Genomic DNA, 20,287 nt, shown 5'->3' with positions numbered 1-20,287 from the left:
AGCTTTTGTGCTCCTGAGATGCTGCTTGGCCTGCTGTGTTCATCCAGCTTCACACTTTGTTATCTCGGATTCTCCAGCATCTGCAGTTCCCATTATCTCTGAAGATGGACTGAGACTGGAGAAGAGCCTTGACTGGATGCTGTCACATTCCTGACTGACCATAGTTCCCCTTAATGGCTCTAAGGACTCGTCTCCTTTCCTTTTTTGAGTGTGATGCAGAGTGCCATACATCGGCATGTCTACCCCATTTTACTATTCAGTGCTGCCATCCATGACAAAGGGTCTGCACTAGAAAAAAAACAAGTTAACCCAAAGATGCTGACAGCCTGTGGCAATGGGCCAAAAGGCAATGCAAGCCAGAGATGCTAAGTGTGTCCAAGTAAGCACAAAGTCAGCAGGCTCATCTCACTTTGCTCAAGCACTCAGAAAATACCATCATGAATTTCTTCTGAATTCCCTTTTGGATTTCTTGGCTACTATTTTGTATTGATGGCCTTTAATTATTCTCTTTCTCACAAGTAGAAGAAATCTCTCTATCAAATTTTTTCATGATTTTAAAAGACTTTTCAGGACACACTTAGCCATCTTTTCTCCAGTGGAGAGACTCCCAGCCTGGTAATCTATTTCCTTACTGAATGGATCAATCGCTTGTTTAACAATGGGAATCTGAGGGAACTTCTCCCTCCCTTTCTTAAAGCTTTTGATTAAAATCCCAAAACATATTACAACTGTTACAGGAGAAACATGCAATGTTTCCAAATTGTCAATTCTGACTTTCACAATTGAAGGACTCCTACAATATTCCCTGTTCAATACCTGAACATTTATGATTGGATTCTGCATATTTACAATGGAAATCATTGTAGATCATAATTACTGGCGTAAGAGAACAATCCTTTACATTGGGTATCTTGCAGAAAAAATTGATAGAGTTTTATCTTAAAATGTAGGATTTTTAAAAAACTAATTTTACATGAAACTATATAGTGGCCTACACTAAAACGTAAATGCTTCCTTCACAGTTGCTCTTTATGTTTCATACAAAAAAAAATTTGATGAATGGTAGGCCCACACCTTAAGAGGGCTGCCAAATAGTTGATTGAAAAATATCCATGATTGCTGTGTTTTTTTCCCCAAGTTTCCATTCCTTTCTTTCATACCAGCTCTTTAGTGTGATGGGGTGTAATAATCATATCCCTCAGCAATTTAGGTACAGAACATAGAACTTTTCATCTGGTGAGAAGTATCAGATAAAACCTTTTGAAAATGACTGTGTTTCTGTTGGCTCTTGCCCAAACGAATAATGTTTTCCATGTTGAGTTTGTTAAAGGTTCTTTAAGTTTTCCTTGTGCTTTTGTCACTGATATTTACCATAAATGGATTTAGAAATTTACTTCAAAAGAAGCATTTTCTAAGCCGGCCCTTTCAATTTGGCCGAATTGGCTGTGTTTAAAAGGGCACTCCAGCTAAGTTGCAGGTAGTGGTCAGGTTAGAAACCAGACCAACTAACAAAAAAAGTCTGCATTATAAACGCTCCCTTAACAGTCATTAAGAAAAAGCACATTGATTCCAATAAATCCTCATGTCTTTATTGTGTAGTAATCTCAAAGTGCTCTGACTTCTACAAAGCCATCAAAACATCTATTTTCACGCTATATTAACATAAAAACACCTTTCAGATTTAAAAAGTGATCGCCTTGCTTGCAAAGCTGATATTTACACACCAGTTCGCCATACACAGTGTTTGTATTTCCTACAAATATACACTAAATACACAATGGCCTGTCGTTAATATTTTGGCAGCAGTATCTCCAAAGTCATTCTTTTCTGTTGTCTGGCACCTCACTAGTTGAACCAAGCATCTTCAGTGTAGCAGTACGCACACTGGGAATAGCAAGGAAGGCATTATATTGATCTCTGAAGTACACATCAAAAACACTAAATCTAATGTGTGTGGCGTATAGTAGTTGTACACAGTGACGAAGTTTATTGTCTCTTTTGTTGTCACCTTATTTAGACAGACAGGCAGAAAACAGATCAAACATTGAGCTTCCCATGAAAATCATCAAAAGCGTTTGGAGACCTTGCAATGGGTTCTTTGTATTCAAAGACATCTAACACACATTATCTTAGTAGACGTGAGATTCTTTTGGTAGTTCGGTAATGCTCACTCGGAAATTTTCATTTTTTCCCCCACTTGGCTTTATTTATGTATGAATTAAGATGATGCCTTCAAACATCTGTTGGTATTGAGGAAATAGGTTTGCAAAGAATTCATTCTGAAAAACCTTCAAAAAATGCCACTTATGTGACACTTGAAAATGGATCATAAAACACATTTGGAGAGAAGTCAAATCAAATGTTGGGCTCTATGAAAGCCAATGTCTGTCACAGACAGGTTTATGAATGCAAAAAGAACATTAGAATATTGGGAATAGTAAACTTTTAGCTGCCCTATAAAAACTGAAAGAACTCAGGAACAAAAACAGAAGTTGCTGAAAATACGCAGCAGGTCTGGCACCATCTGTGAAGAAAAAAAAATCAGAGTTAACATTTTGGGTCCGGTGACCCATCCTCAATTGATGGTACCAAAGGAAATGTTTGTATATATGCACAAAATAGGGAGGGTGCTGGGATAGGGAGTTAACATTGGATGGGGACAGAGCCCAAAGAGAGAGAAAACAGCAGTTGAATAGACAAAGAAATTGATAATGATCTGCCTAGGAGCATGAATAGCTGTTAATGGGGACTGTTAGTGACAAACAATAGGTGGTGTGTAATGGCAGACTATGTGATAACAAGGCCTGGTGTGTGGGGCAGGGGGCTAGGATGTGGGGGAGTTTAAGGCCTAAAATTATTGAACTCCATACAGTCTGGGGGGGAATGCAGGGTTCCCAAGTGGAAAAATGAGGTGTTGCTCTTCCAGCTTGCGCTAAGCTTCAATGGAACACTGCATCAAGCCAGAGACACAAATGTTGGCCAGGGAACAGGGTGGTGTGTTAAAGTGGCAGGCAACTGGAAGCTCAGAGATAGTTTCTGAAGTGGGGTCCCAACCTGAAACATCAGGTTCTTGCTCCTCTGATGCTGCCTGGCCAGCTGTGTTCCTCCAGCTCCACACTGTGTTATAACTGGAGGCTCAGGGTCTTCTTTTGCGAGGAGAAGATAGGTGTCCTGTGAAGCTGTCACCGAGTCTAAGCTTTGTTTCCCCAATGCAGATGGGACGATTGTGAGCAGCGAAGGCTGTAGATTAGATTCTGGGCAGTGCAGGTGAAGCCCTGCTTCACCTGGAAGGTATGTTTTGGCCCTGGAATCCTGGAGAGGGAGGAGGTAAATGGGCAGGTGTTACTCCTTTGGCAATTGCAGGGGAAGATGCCGTGGGGCTCTCAGGTGGGGTGGGTGTTGGTGGTGCCTGTGTTTGGAAGCGAAGGAAGAGTGGACCATGGTGCTCCAGATGGTACAGTCCCTGTGGAAGGTGTTCGACCAACCAAAAACAGAAAAAAAGAATAAACAGGAATAAAAATAGAAGTTTCTGGAAAAGCTCAGCAGTTCTGGTACCACCTGTGAAGAAAAAAAGAGTTAATGTTTCGGCTCCAGTGATCCTTCCTCAGAACTGACAGTAGTTAGGAAAATGACACAGTTTCTATGCAGAGGATAGGGAGAGGGACGGAGTAAACAATGGGAGGGGATAGAGCTGAAACACAGAGAAGAGCAGTTGGATAGCCAAATGAGTTGATAGCAATCTGGCTAGGAGGGTGAATAGCTGTCAATGGGAACTGTTAGTGACTAACAATACTCCCAGACCTGCTGAGCTTTACCAGCATCTTCTGTTTTTGTTCCCGTTTTTAGCTGCCCCAGTCTGCTCCACCCTTCACAAAAATCATGGCTGGTTACAGCCTCAGTGACACTCCGCTGCCTGGTTTCATAATTCCCGACTCGCTTGGCCATCATGTCAGCACCAGTATCCTGGTCAATCAAGTGGCTAGGATTATAGATAATGAAATGTGAAGCTGGATGAACACAGCAGGCCAAGCAGCATCTCAGGAGCACAAAAGCTGACGTTTCGGGCCTAGACCCTTCATCAGAGAGGGGGATGGGGTGAGGGTTCTGGAATAAATAGGGAGAGAGGGGGAGGCGGACCGAAGATGGAGAGAAAAGAAGATAGGTGGAGAGGAGAGTATAGGTGGGGAGGTAGGGAGGGGATAGGTCAGTCCAGGGAAGACGGACAGGTCAAGGAGGTGGGATGAGGTTAGGAGGTAGGAGATGAGGGTGCGGCTTGGGGTGGGAGGAAGGGATGGGTGAGAGGAAGAACAGGTTAGGGAGGCAGAGACAGGCTGGACTGGTTTTGGGATGCAGTGGGTGGAGGGGAAGAGCTGGGCTGGTTGGTGGAGGGTAAGAGCTGGGCTGGTTGGTGGAGGGGAAGAGCGGGGCTGGTTGGCTAGGATTATAGTTAGTTTTAAAATAACTAATAGGAGGACAGATCAATTGAAAGGAAGTTTAAAAAAAAATCAAAAATAAATGAAAGCAAAGATGCTGCAGGTAGAGAAGAGGCAAATAATAATTAGAGTGTGACAGAAAATATACACAGAAGAGTGTGGCAGCAATTAGAACCAGAGTAAGAAATAATGTAAAAAGTCAAAGCTTAAGACCCTTTATCTAAACATATACATGTTGCAACAATATAGATGAGTTGATGGCAAAAATAGAAATAAATGAATGTAACTTGACAACTGTAGAGACATGAGATAATGGGAACTGCAGATGCTGGAGAATCCAAGTGTGGAGCTGGATGAACACAGCAGGCCAAGCAGCATCTCAGGAGCACAAAAGCTGACGTTTCGGGCCTAGACCCTTCATCAGAAAAGGAGGATGGGGAGAGGGTTCTGAAATAAATAGGGAGAGAGGAGGAGGCAGACCGAACATGGATAGAGGAGAAGGTAGGTGGAGAGGAGAGTATAGGTGGGGAGGTAGGGAGGAGGTAGGTCAGTCCAGGGAGGACTGACAGGTCAAGGGGGCGGAATAAGGTTAGTAAGTAGGAAATGGAGGTGCGGTTTGAGGTGGGAGGAGGGGATAGGTCAGAGGATAAACAGGTTAGGGAGGAGGTGACGAGCTGGGCTGGCACTGTTGCTAGGTGACCATGGCTGGGAACTCAAAATTCAAAAAAGTTATTTGACATTATGGACAAATTAGCAGGAAGGGAAAGTTGATAGGTAGCATTGTTAATAACAGGAAAGCATCTATGCATTGGCGAGTACTGATACAGCTGAAATAGATCATGTGCAATCAGTTTGGGTGGAAACATTGGATTGGTCATGCTAAATTGCCTCTAGTGTCAGGGGACATGCAGGCCAGGTGGATTAGCCAAGGGAAATGCAGGGTTACAGTATTGGGTGTTGGGGTGGAAGGCTGTTCAGAGGCTTAGTGTGGACTTGTTGGGCTGAATGGCCTGTTTCCACACTGTAGGGATTCTATGATTCTATGAAATAAGGAAATGTAAAGAAGAGTGAGGTTATGAATGGGCTACACTATATTAGAAAAAGCCTCCAAAGTGTTGTCTCATGTTATGACCAGGGAAAGGAAATAATTCAGGTGTGCAGGAAAGGCACTGCAATTCTCATGGGTGATTTTAATCTGCACATTGCCCTCTGATTTGTTCAATCAATGGTAACAGGGAGACAAGTTTGTTTAGTGTATCAGGGATTGTTTCTTAAAGCAGTACATTGTACAACATACCCAGGAACAGTCTAATCAGTAAGTCTACTAATTGGTAATGAGGTAGAATTAATAAGTGACCTCACAATTAAGGAAATAGCGATCTCAATCTGGCAGAATTTTAAATCCAGTTTGAGGGAGAACAAAGATAATGGGAACTGCAGATGCTGGAGAATCCAAGATAATAAAGTGTGAGGCTGGATGAACACAGCAGGCCAAGCAGCATCTCAGGAGCACAAAAGCTTATGTTTCGGGCCTACAGCCTTCTCTGATGAAGGGTCTAGGCCTGAAACGTCGGCTTTTGTGCTCCTGAGATGTTGCTTGGCCTGCTGTGTTCATCCAACTCCACACTTTGTTATATTGAGGGGGAACAACTTGGGTCTCAAACCAGTATCCTCAACTCGAACGAAGGACAATTACAGAAGTATGAAGGAAGAGTTATTTAAAGCAAGCTGGAAAATAGACTAAGGGGAAAAAAATCAGTGTATAAACAGTAGCTAACATTTAAGCAGATAATTCATATCAGTCAGCAAAAAAACGTTTTGGTCAAAACAGACACAATAAGAAGGATGAACCACCCATAGTTAGGAAAGGTGGTCAAGGAAAGTGTCAAATCAAAAACCAAGGCATACAAAATGGCAAAATGTAATGATAGGCGAGAGAACTGAGATTTTGCTTCTTTTTACAAATCAGAGCTGATGACCCAGAAGATAATTAAAAATAAAGGACAAATTTGACTCTGAAAGGTCTTTTGCAAGAAGTATAAAAACAAATGGGTGTGTAAAAAGAAACAACATACAGTGCTAATTTGAGGAAAGGTCCTATCACAATGGACAAGGTATTTGAGAAACTACTATAGGAGTGCAAGTAGATAAATCACTGGGACTTGCATGCCTGCAAAAAGTTCTAAAGAAAGCAGCTGCTTTGATAGTACAAGCAATGGTCAAAACATTCCAGAATTCATTGAGTCTGAGAGGGTTCTAGTGGATTGGAAAACTACTTAATATGATGTCCCAATTCAAGAAGGAAGGGAGGGAGTCAGGAATAATGGGTCTTTTCTAGGAACAAAAACGGAAGTTGCTGAGAAAAGCTCAGCAGGTCTGAGGAAGGGTCACTGGATCAGAAACGTTAACACTAACTCTGATTTTCTTTTCACAGATACTGCCAGATCGGCTGAGCTTTGCCAGGAACTTTTTTTTTGTTCCTGATTTACAGTATCTGCAGTTCTTTTTTGGTTTCAATGGGTCCTTTCTAGTTTGGAAAGACTTGACGAGGGGAGCACCACAAAGACCATTCTGAGGGCCTCAAATATTTAGTATCTATATTTGACTTGAAGGGTGCTATGTAAGGTATCCAAATTTGCTGTTTATACAAAAATAGGTAGAGAGCATGTTGCGATAATGACACAAGAAATCTGGAAGACGATATAGATAGTTGAATGAAAGAATAAAACTTGGCAGACAGAATTTAATGTGGGTAAGCGTGAGATCATGCACTTCAGCAGGAAGAATCAAAAGGTGGAGAGTATTATTTAACTGAAGACAGACTCCAAAAATGCAGTGCAGAGGACCCTGGGAATTTTTGTGCATGAAACACAAAACGTAAATGCAGGCACAGCAAGCAATAAGAAAAATGGAATGTTGGTCTTCATTGTTAAACAGTTGAAGTTTAAAAATAGGGAAGTCTTTAGAAAACTGTGCATGGTGTTGGGGAGGCCATACTTGGAGTACTATGTACAATTCTGGTCAAAGATCACAAGGTCATTCTTTCAAATTCCAATTAATAAAGACCAATTTGCATTTTCTCAAGACAACATTTCACATCTGGAATTTCTGGGATTAACCTAATGAACCTTTTCTGAACTGTCTCCAAATGAAAGTATGTCTCACTTTAATTAAAGCTGGACACAGTACTTGGAAGCTAGGTCTCATCCACACCCTGTATAATTGTGGCAAGACTTTACTACTTTTATAAACCAGCCTCCCTTCAAAAAATGCCAACATTCCAAGTATTCCCAATTACTTGCATGTAATCCCTTTGTGATTCATGTATAGAGATATACAGATGCTTTTGGAATGCAATATTTTACAACATCTCCCCATTTAAGTGATGTTCTACTTTTCATTCTTCATAGCAGAATGGAAAGCTTTAAAATTCCCCACATTGCACACCATCTGATCATTTTAATGGGCAAAAGCTTAACAAATCCATATCTCCTCACAGGCACATTGGGCTGGGTTTGGGGTGGGATCTGTACGTGGTACAGACTTCATGATAATGGAATCAGATGTACTACACAGTTAATTGCAGGGAGAATGTGAATGGAGATACAAGACCATGCGACGTGGCCCACATTCTGGCCCGAACTGGTAATCATTACTATGGCTACTATTTGTGCTTGATTTTTTAAAACCAAAATGGTCTTCAACTTCAAAGAGGTCACATAATTGGAGAGCGGGGGCCCTTAGGGGCTAGAAAAAGATTGTGATTGCAACTTCTTTTTTGCTTAGTAGTTCTTTTTTCTTATTGTGTTGTTTTCCACCTACCTTCTGCTCAGTATCCATCCCCAGTGAAAGTCAGTAGGATTGGAAGTGGAGGTGACAGACTGGCACAAGGTCTATCCCATACAGAAGTAATAGTTATTCATGTTATGCTATTGTGGGGTAAGTGTTAGAACTGGAACAACTCCCGTAAATTAGCATTCCGAGACGAACTTTGGTTCTTTCATCATCGTATATGCCCTTTATGTATCCCGAGTTGTACCCATCATTGGAATGGATAGTCAGAACCCACCCATTGAAACCAGAGGGACAGCCAGGGCCATTCATAGTTTCTAATGTTAAAATTTGCATGGGATTATCAGAGTCTATACCCACAGTCTGCAGAAAGATCTGCGAGAACTTCAAATGGCAAGGCATGAATAGCGATAAATGAATTTTCTTTTGGCATACAAGGAGTTGGAGAAAGTCATAACCTTGTCAAAGTAGTGCATTGCAGTCACCCAACAAATATTTGTAAGGACAAGCAAGTAAAAAGGGTACTTAGATCCTCCTTTTATTAGCAGTAACCTTGAGCAATGAATTTTTTGACATCTGCTGGATTAACAATCTGTAAACCCTTCTGCTAATATTATGATAATTATTTGATAGTTCCATTTTTGACTTGGTCTTAAAGACTGACCTCAATGTGTTTTTTTTTAAAAACAGTGTCCTATTATTTCAGGATAACAGGTGTAGAGCTGGACAAACACAGCAAACCAAGCAGTGTCAGAGGAGCAGGAAAGCTGACGTTTCGGGTCTTCAGGGTCTAGGCCTAAAACATCAGCTTTCCTGCTCCGCTGATGCTGCTTGGCCTGCTGTGTTCATCCAGCTCTACACCTTGTTATGTCAGATTCTCCAGCATCTGCAGTTCCTACTATCTCCTATTATTCTGGACCCACTTGTAAGAAACATCCTATCCATATCCACAAAGAACAATGAAAGTTGCTGAATGAAGTTGACAATTAGGTTCCAGTCTTTCTAAGCTTTCCTCAAAGACTATTCACTTATACCAGGTATAAATCTAGTTTACAGACACCAACATACTTACATTCTTCCTCAGATAGGGAGGCTAAAATTCACTCAACATTCAAGATTTCTTTTTCCTTTATTCATTTGTGGGATGAGGGCATCGCTGACCAGGCAGCATTTAGTATCCATCCCTAATTGCCTTCAGGACATTTTGAGAGTCAATCACATTGATGTGGGTCTGCAGTCACATGTAGGCCAGACCAGGTAAGGATGGCAGTTTCCTTCCCTAGAAGGACATTAGTGAACCAGACGGGTTTTTCCAACAATCAACAATGGATTCATGGTCATTATTAGACTGTTAATTCCAGGTATTTATCGACTTCAAATTCCACCATCTGCCGTGGTGGGATTCAAACCCCTGTCCCTCGAACAGTATCTGAGTCTCTGGATTAACAGTCCAGCGATAATACCACTAGACCACTGCCTGCCCCATGGTCTCAGCAATAACCTGTAGGAATTGAAGCATAGAATTCTTACTCTTATGTTCAAATCCTCCAATAATAAGAAAGTATATTTGCCTTCTTAATTACTTGCTGCACCCGCATGTTAACTTCTTGTGGCTCATGCACTAGAAAAATTTGTCTGCAGTGTAGAATTCAGCAGTCAGTCATTCTCTACTTAAACTATACCCTGCTTTGATACGTCCTGTCAAAAGTGAAAAACTCCTCTCCTCTTTTTGCCACATTATTTTTCATCTAAGATTTTTTTCTCCATTCATTCACACGAACTGTACCTCATATGTGTCTCGTGTCCTCTTCACAACATACTTTTCTCCCAATATTTGCATCATTTACAAATTTAGCTACCGTGCCTTTGCTCCCCTCAACTAAGTCATTGGCATAAATTGTAAAAAGCTGAGGTCCCAGCACAGACCCATCGAGACTGACAGGATGTGACAAATAAGCAAAAAAAAAATCAGTTTACATGTACTATGTTTTTTGCCAGCCAGTCTATTTTCTATCCGTAAAATGTTATTCCCTACGCCATAAGCTTCCACTTTGCACAATGACCTTTAAAAGGTCACTTTGTTGCTACTTCAAAGAGCTCCAATAAATTGATGAAACAATTTCCCTTTCACACAATCATGCTGACTCTTCCCCCAATTACTTTCAGTTTTTCCTGAGTGCCCAGCAAAACTGACTGTAATGATCAACTCTAACACTTTCCCATCACAAATAGCAAGCTAACTGCTCTATAGTTTATATTTTCTGCCTCTGTTCCTTCTTGAATAAAATAGTTATATTGGCTATGTTTCATTAGTTGCCATTATCCTTGGGTAAAATACTAGTCTTTTTCCTTTCAAATGAAGTACAATTCAATCAAATTGTGGTTACTGTTAACTTTACTGAGATCATTAATTTACCTTCATGTTATACAATACTAAATCTAATATAACCTATTTTATGGTTCCAGAAAGTGCTGCTGTAATCATCTCTTGAACACATCTGGTGAACTCTTCATCCAGGCTACCTTTGCCAATCTGATTATTCAAATAAATGCAAATTAAAATCACCCGTGATTATTACCATCTCTTTATAACAAGCATGCAATATTAAGTCTTGCATACTTTACCCTACATTGTGGTTACTGCTAGGTGGTCTGTGGGCCATCCCTATTTGTGACTTATTTTCCCAAATATTCTTCATCTCTGTCCAAATCAATTCTACATTCTGATCTCCTGAACTAAAGCAATCTCTAACTATTGCACCAACATCATCCTGCCACCTTTACCTTGCTTCTAATTCTGCTTGAATGTCATATACCCTTCAATATTCAAGGCCCCAATCTTTGTACTTATGCAGCCACATCTGCATATTATTTATATCATATGTATGCAGCCCTCCCTCATCCAGACAAGCTGAAAGAACCTCAAGTCTGCTTGAGAATTGCAAAGGCTGAGGTTTTTGTGGTCCTGCCATCTAGTTCTCTTTACCTGCCTCACTTGCAGTCACACCCTCTTTTACCCGAAGAATAATCCAAATGTGCTTCTGAGGCTTCATAAAGCTCTAGTTAGGCCCCATTTAGAATACTGTGTCCAGTTTTGGGCCCCACACCTCAGGAAGGACATACTGGCAGTGGAGCGTGTCCAGTGGAGATTCACACGGATGATCCCTGGAATGCTAGGTTTAATGTACGATGAACGGCTGAGGATCCTGGGATTGTACTCATTAGAGTTTAGAAGGTTGAGGGGAGATCTAATAGAAACTTACAAGATAATGCATGGCTTAGAAAGGGTGGACACTGGGAAGTTGTTTCCATTGGGTGGGGAGACTAGGACCCGTGAGCACAGCCTTAGAATTAGAGGGGGTAAATTTAAAACAGAAATGAGGAGACATTTCTTCAGCCAGAGAATGGTGGGCCTGTGGAATTCATTGGCACGGAGCGCAGTGGAGGCCGGGACATTAAATGTCTTCAAGGCAGAGATTGATAAATTCTTGATCTCACAAGGAATCAAGGGCTACAGAGAGAGTGCAGGGAAGCGGAGTTGAAATGCCCATCAGACATGATTAAATGGCGGAGTGGACTCGATGGGCTGAATGGCCTTACTTCCACTCCTATGTCTTATGGTCTTATGGCCTAAGCAAAACAGCCTAAGGGGTATGAATCCCTCCCAATACCAAATATCCAGGTAATTTATCCCCTCCCTGTTATGTCAGTGTCTGTAACTCAGTCTCCAGCTCAAAACTGGAGCTAGAGCTGCTTGAGCTGTAAACACTTACTGCAGATGGGTCTGCCCCAAATTATACTAGTATCCAGGGAAATCCACAAGCTGCAGCTGTGCTACATGGCAGGTAATGCCATCCTTAATTGTTCTTATTAGTTAACTCCTTAAATAATTTATTCACATATTTGTTTCCTTTTTGATATATAGTTTGTTCATCCTTCCAAAAGTTCTGTATGATTTTAAACAGCACAGACATTGACTACTTTTACCAGATACTCAAGCTGCTCCCTTCTTCTCTGGAATACAGTAAGAACCAATTCCAACTGCTAGCACTCTCCTTCTGGGTGCTCCTTTCACTCACTCTAATTAATGCTGACTGCCTCCACATTCTCCTCCTGCGATAGGGTTAGGGTTAGGGTTCACTCCTCACTCTTCCAACTGGTGCTGTCAGACTTCTGGTCCTCCTTCTCCTGGCTTTTACAACTCACACAGATTGTTTATGGGTCCTCTTCTTGCTCCGACTGCGAACTGATCATTACTGCATTCACATCCTCTTTCTGCTCATTCTTCTAACTGACTTCTTCCGACTGCCTTCAGGCTCTCCCTTCATCACAAAATGCCCCAAAAAGGAGATTACTTAACAAGGTGGGTTTTCTCCAGTGGAGGTGATGAGGGTCTCTTGCTGATTCTCCGGGAAGGTGGTGAGACTCCCACTATCTGGATTAAATTCTGCCCATTGAAATTGATGAAAAAAATTCCTGTGCAAACATCGTGGAGTTCTGGCAGACTCAAAAAGAACGATTTTCAAAGTTACTAATATATCCATGTCCTTAGGATGGAATTACGGCAGCTACAATGTAAACACTCCCACTGTCACATATAGTGATGGTTCCAAAAGGGTTAATGTTGGAGATGACATTAAGCTCCATCCAATCTAATGATCTCTATGGTCTTGGGTGGGAAGAAGGTAAAACTGATGAAGGATCTTACACCGGTATCCTAGGTCTCCTCATGATCTTTGAAGCAATGTCTAACTTAATAACTTCATCTTCACCTGATTGCTATCGTGCAAGAAAATACTTCTTGTTCAAGGCAAGACCATCTGTTCATGAAGACTCACTTGGTGGCAAACAACCCTACCATAACTTTAGTAATTGGCATCACAACATGTACACCACCCATAAACAGCAGGCGCTCCTCAGTAATATTGAAAAAATACGGGACTCATTTATAGCCGGAAGTGAAATTCCAGTGCACTTTTTTGACTGTTTCTGCTCCAGAGATTGCTATTGTTATATAAAAATGAAAGAAGCGCTTCTGAAAAATCTGTGGTTCAGATTGTCCTCAGAAACATCAGATACCTTTGTTTGTATTTTAAAGACATATAAGGCAAAATCCTATTGGCAAGGTACAATCTGTGCATCATGATCTGACCAATTAAATAGCTAACGGCCAACCATGGCCAACAGTCATTGGATGAAATCCATAACAATTTGCAGATTGGCTTCAGAAACTCAACTCCCTTCCCATTTTCCACCCCGTCTCTCTCATTGTTGTGTACTCACAATGAGCACTCTAGAATTTTGAAGGAACACAAAGTCCTATGCCTTTATCTAATTAACAAAATTTGTCATCATATGAAATCATGCAGTTCAACTCAGTTCAAACCAAACTAAGTCTGTTAAATCCAAATCAACATTGAACTGGAACGATTACAGTCTGGAAGTTAAATGATGGAACTGTTTCTCTCTCTCTCTCTCACTGGCAAATAACAATGGGCACTGAAAAACTCAAGGTGGTGTGCTGATTTCATACAATTTGCAGTAAACAGTGAGGCCACTCAGTCCAACTGGCTTGTGCTAGTGTTTGCAGCAGGCAAAAGTCTTCTACCACCTTACTTCATCCAACCTATGAAATCACTTCATTAGTTCAAAGACCGCTTGGATCATCCTCAATCTTACGACCTACACTGAGTTTGCATTAGGAGAATGCCACATGCCAATTTTGTTAGATGAAAACATTTGCATTAAAAACAACTCTTAGCTGAATTTGATTTCAGAAGAGTAGAGTTACTCAATCTAGCTCTATACTGAAACAGTTAATCACTGCTTGTTCTACTCTCACTTTCGGTTCTCCTGGCTTTATTGCTGGACCTGTGCCAACATCATTGTTAGTCCGCATATGTCCACTGTGTGACCTGCTCAACACCTTGTGGGACATGATTAGCGTACGGATCCTTATGTGACCAATGTTACTTGGTTCTTTTTGACATCAATTTTGTCATTGCTGTTAGATGCCCACATGTATGAAGCAACCTCTCATACCAGTCATTTCTCTTGTTTAATTCAAGATGTTTATATTATAAAATGCACGGTGTGTGCACAGCAGTTCCATTTACATTTATCTACATTACCAAGGTAACCTCCTTCATCCAACCATAGTATTGATAGACTGGGGAGAGTTACTGAAGAGGATGATAGGCAATAACAAACATTCGAGGAAAGCATGGGGGAAACTGCAATGACTGTTTATTCCCGTCTGTCGCAGAAGCAAAATGGGTGAGAGGGCGAATCCATGGCTCAGAAAGGAAATAAGAGATCGTATCCGATCCAAGGAAGGAGGATACAGATTGGCCAAGAAAAATAATGGATCTGAGGATTGGGAGCAATTTAGAATTCAGCAAAAAAGGACAAAGGGATTGATTAAGAAGGGGAAAATAGAATATGAAAGTAAGCTTGCAGAGAACAAAAAGACTGATGCTAAGAGTTTCTATAGGTATGTGAAGAGAAATAGATTGGAAAAGACAAACACATCCCCCACAGACAGAAAGAGGGGAATGTATAATAGGGGACAAAGAAATGGCTGAGAAACTGTCTACATACTTTGATTCTGTTTTCATAAAAGAGGATACAAATTAGATACCAGAATTGTCAGAAGATGCAAGATTCAGAGAGAGGGAAGAACCGAAGGAGATCAATATTAGTAGAGAAATGGTGCTTGGAAAATTGTTGGGATTGAAGGCTGACAAATCCCCCCAGGGTCTGACTATCTACATCTCAGACTAGTTAAGGAAGTAGCTCTAGAGATAGTGGATAAATTGGTGGTCATCTTCCAGGATTTTATAGACTCTGGAACAGACTCTGCAGCTTGTTGGGGACTAATGTCACTCCAATATTCAAAAAAAGGGAGGTAGAGAGAAAACAGGGAATTATAGACCGATGAGCCTAACATCAGTAGTGGGCAAAATTTTGAATCCATTGTCAAGGATTTTACAGCAGAACATTTAGAAAGCAGTGGCAGGATCAGTTAGAGTTAGCATGGGTTTATGAAGAGGAAATAGTGTTTGACAAATCTGTTGGTAATATAACTAGTAAAGTTGACAAGGGGGAGCCAGTCGATGTTATATATTTGGACTTTCTGAAAGCATCTGACAAAGCCCCACATAAGAGGGATGGGGTGGGGTGGGGTGGTGAAGTGTATTGAGATGGATAGGACACTGGTTGGGAGAAAGAAGAGAAAGGAGAGAAGACGAGTAGGAATTAATTTTTTTTTTCAAATTGACAGACAGTAACTAGTGGGGCGCCACAAGGATCGGTGCTGGGATCCCAGCTATTCACAAGATATATTAATGATTCAGATGAGGAACAAAATATAAACATCTCCAAGTTTGCAAATGATACCAAGTTGGGTGCGAGGGCGAAGTGTGACAAGGATGTAGAGATCCTTCAGTATGATTTTGACAGGTTGAGTAAATGGGCAAATCAATGGCAGTTGCAATATAACTTGAATAAGTGTCAGGTTATTCACTTCAGAAGCAAAAACAAGGCAGCAGATTTTCACACGAAAGGCTGTAAATTGGGAGCAGGGATGTGTAGTTGCAGTTACACAGGGCCTTGGTGAGACCACACGCAGAATATTGTGTGCAGTTTTGGTCTCCTTTTCTGAGGAAGGATGCTCTTGCACTCAAGGGAGTGGAGCGAAGGTTTAGCAGGCTGATTCCTGGGATGGTGGATCTGATGGTTGAGGGGAGATTGACTAGGTTAGAGGTAACAAGGCATTGAGCTGGATGAACACAGCAGGCCAAGCAGCATCATAGAAACAGGAAAGCTTGACGTTTTGGGCCTAGACCCTAGTTCAGACAAATGAGGAGGTAGGGGAGGGGGGAGGGTCTCATAGAGACTTATAAAATTCTAACAGGACTGGACAGGGTAGATGCAGGGAGGATGCTCCCAATGGTGGGTGTGTCCAGAACCAGGGGTCACACCCTGAGGATTCTGGGTCGACCATTTAGGACAGAGATAAGGAGACATTTCTTCACCTAAAGAGTAGTGAGCCTGTGGAGTTCATTACCACAGAAAGTAGTTGATGCCAAAGCATTGAATGTATTCAAGAGGTGACAAGATATAGCACTTGGAGCAAAATGGGATCAAAAAGGTTATGGGGAAAAAGCAGGATTAGGCTACTGAGTTGGACGATCAGTCAGGATTGTGAGGAATAGCCAAATGGCCTCTTCCTGCTCCTATCTTCTACACCTCTATGTTTCTATTGCAAATGCATTCAAATGTTAAGAGAAATATTTGCCAATGCAAATGACTTACAATTTAGCAAGGAAAATGTCAAGCAGTCAGGACACAGATGTTGAGCACTCTCATCACACAAACTCCAGATGCAAGACCCCTGTGTCATTCTAAAATTATAGGCAGTATGATTTTCATTTTTTTTTTAACCTACTTCATTTTTATGCCCAAATAGGCCAGAACAATATGCCGCAATAGAAGGGAGTGCTTAGTAGAATGCATGCCTCTACTGTGGCATGCTAAGTCAATGTTATGACAATTAGGCAGATGGGGCCTTTCCTTGGACACTGTAATTGTAAAGATGAAAATAAAATTGTTTTACAAAAAGCTTCCATCTTACTGAGGAGGCTTCTGGGCAATTCACATCTGCAAACTTGTTCTGAAAAGTCTGCTCATATTTTGACAGCTGTGACAAATTATAATATAGCAGTGGAGACAAACATTCTAAATGAAATCAACATTTGAAATTAACCAACTCAAAACTGTGAAAAAGAATGTTAATATGCCCTATTACCCCAATATCAACGGTTCCTTTAAAAGGGTTCCAGCACCTTGATAAAAACCAAAAGAACTGCGGATGCTGTAAATCAGGAACAAGAACAAAAACAAAGTTGCTGGAAAAGCTCAGCAGGTCTGGCAGCATCTGAGGAGGAGAAAACAGAGTTAACCTTTCGGGTCCGGTGACCCTTCCTCAGAACTGGAGTTGAGGAAGGGTCACCAGACCCGAAACGTTAACTCTGTTTCCTCCTCCTCAGATGCTGCCAGACCTGCTGAGCTCTTCCAGCATCTTGATCCCTATCATTGCCAAAACCTTAGACAATGCTGTGTACCTGATTTAATAGTAATCGGTTTATTAATTTTGAAATGCTGTTTGCAGATAAACAAAGATGAAAATGTTACTTCCTCTCTTTTTCAGTGGTGAAATTAACAAATTCAGCTGTTTTGAGCATTTGCAGTGGAATGGACAAATATGATGCCACAAATTGAAACTGGGGTATTACATATACCAAAGTTAAAATTGTGATAATTGGTGGCATATACCACGCTGCTCTTTTTATTTCAAATGTCTTTTTTCTCTTCATAATTTCTTTGTCCTTCCTGTGGAATTCTAAAAATCACTGTACATTTCTGCAAGGTTTAGATTAAATCCCTCCATTTCCTGCCCATTATAAGGCTCTTCAAAATAAAAATACATCAGTTTCAAGATAATTCATGGCATAAACATAAAAACACAGAAAATAGGATTAGGAATAGGCCCTTCAAACCTGCTCTGTCATTCAACATGTCAATGCCATAGAGAGATGCCATTCTGTCTCAGGGTTTGAAATGTCTCTATAAGCTGAGGTTGGTTCTCAATTTACTTTCCTTGCTCCTTGTGGAAGAAAGCGCTTACCACTTACACCTTTTACCTCCCAATGACCTACTTGTTCAAAATTCTGAGCCACAAGTCTGTATACTGTATAGATACAGCAGAATTATTTTATGAAGTATTGTTATTTAGAATCCCCACTGTGTTGAAACAGGCCAATTGGCCCAATGGGTCCACACTGACCCTGTGAAGAGCATCCCACCGATACACATCCCCCGACCTTATCCCTGTAACCTGAATTTCCAATGGTTAACCCAACTAACCTACACATCCCTGAACACTACGGGCAATTTAGCATGGTCAACCCACCTAACTTGCACATCTTTTGACTGTTGGAGGAAACTGGAGAATGTACAAACTCCACACAGACAGTCGCCCTGAGGCTGGAAACAAACCCGGGTCCCCGGTGCTGTGAAGCATCAGTGATAACCTCTGAGCTGTTTCATATTGATCACATGTGCTGTGTCCTTTACGAAGATCAAATTGGTTGACATTAAGTCAACACTTCCAGTGGTATACATTGTAAAACTATAGGTTAAAAGCTACAAAACATGCAGAGACGAGAGAAATCAGTTGACATCTAGCTTCCATGGTGATTTTTTGTTTTTGTTCTACATCTTCAGAACAGAGTTTGCGCTTCGGATTGTAGAACCAAGCCAGCTAGATATCAGCCACAGGGGCTAATTATTTCAGGAATACTGGTTCAGCACGCTCATATTTTTCTGCTTTGCCATATTAAATGCTTTCTAGAGTTCTGTGGTCTTGAAAGGATCAGGACTGTTGTGTTTTGTGTTGCTTGCAATGTTTCTCTGTCATTATAGGCAATGCATTTTATTTTCCATTTATCCCTTCCTTGGCTAACCACAAATATTCCTGCAACCAAACTTGCTACAGAACGGCCATTGATGGGCGCTCCTGTACAATAGATCCTTTGTTGTTAATGTGGTATTGTTGGAAGGATCAGAAATGAAACTACAATTTTAGTACAATATTTCCTTATTGTGTTACAGGTAATTAAAGTACTAAACCAAAAAAAAACTGTTGCCTGAAGTTTTTTTTTGTTTTCCCATGTCTGGCCTCGTTGTTTCTTTCAAGCTAAATAGCTGCAGGTGACTTTCACCCCAAATCGTCAAATTTCCAGAGAGTTTTAAATCAAAAACAGAAGATACAAATCTGAATGACTAGCTTCAGCTTTGATGAGATATTAATTTTAGTTGAATCTGGACCTTGTTCATTGATGGTTTCATGAACTTTCAACTTGTAGTCAGGTATTACTGCAGTTAGTGATTTTTCCTATTTTAAATCAGTTTAATGCATAAAACGTTCCAGGTTAAAAAATAATAAAAGGCAAAACTTGATAATGATAAAAATGGACTATCACAACAAACTGTATTCAGTGAGGGGAAAGGATATAGAATCTAACCACAACTTAGAATTCCACAGATTTCTTTTTATTACATGTTGGCTTTTGTTTCAATAACCTCGAAACACTCTTGAAACATCTTGAAACTAATTATATGTGCCATTAACCATCTTATTACATACACAGGGCTGAAGACTCATGTAGGCCCCTTTTCAAACTCACAACAACAAAGGCATTTCCAGTGTGTGCTGAAGATGCAAGGCCTGCTTAAAATTGGGCTTTGTTTCAACAATGCTTGTGTATTGTGGGTGCCTGTGTCACCCCCAGAGACAGCTTGCTTTATTTCAATGCTTCCCAAGTAGCCTTGCTTTTGACAGCAGTGGCTCTTGAGCGAGTGGATGGGTACAGAAAGGGAGAATGGCTACTATAGACTAAAAGTAGAATTCAGGAGTGTTGCCAAGCCTGAATGACTGCTCTTATTCCTTCCAGCTTTGCAAGACAAATAAATTAAATGTCATTGGCCTGATTAGACGGATGAAAATCCTGAATATAGCAGGCTGAGCACTTCAATCTTGCCCAGTTGGGGGGAGGGGGTGGTTTGTTAAAATGGTTGGCAACCAGAAGGTTGATTATCAAGAACACAGTGCAGGTCCTCTGCAAATTTGACCTCAAGTCGACATTTAGTCTCAAATGTAGAGGAGGCCACATTGAGAACAATGGATACAGTAGACTGGGTTGGAGGATGTACAGGCGAACCCCTGTTGGATGTGAAAAGTTTGCTTTGGGCCTTGGATAGAGGTGACCGGCGAGGTGTACGAGCAGGTATAGTACTTCCTGCAGTTGCAGGGAAAGCTGTCGGTCTGGTGGGGTTAGTGGGGAGAGTGAAGCAGACAAGGGAATCGCAGAATGAGTGGCGCCTATGAAAGGCAGATAGGAGTAGGGACGGGAATATCTCTTTAGTCGTAACGTTGGATTGTATGTGGCAGAAGCGGCAGAGAACGATACCCCGGATGCAGAGGTCGTTGGTGTGGAATG

General features: G+C 41.1%; 1 protein-coding gene across 9 annotated transcripts in view; it reads right to left on the bottom strand.

The window, feature by feature from the left end:
* col8a1a (collagen, type VIII, alpha 1a) overlaps positions 1 to 20,287 on the bottom strand; it is a 146,329-nt gene that overhangs the window by 56,290 nt on the left and 69,752 nt on the right. The gene's annotated exons all lie outside the window — the stretch shown is intronic.

This window comes from Stegostoma tigrinum, chromosome 12 (assembly GCF_030684315.1).
Source record: "Stegostoma tigrinum isolate sSteTig4 chromosome 12, sSteTig4.hap1, whole genome shotgun sequence".
NCBI classification, from domain to species: domain Eukaryota; kingdom Metazoa; phylum Chordata; class Chondrichthyes; order Orectolobiformes; family Stegostomatidae; genus Stegostoma; species Stegostoma tigrinum.
This window is presented reverse-complemented; position numbering and strand designations above follow the sequence as displayed.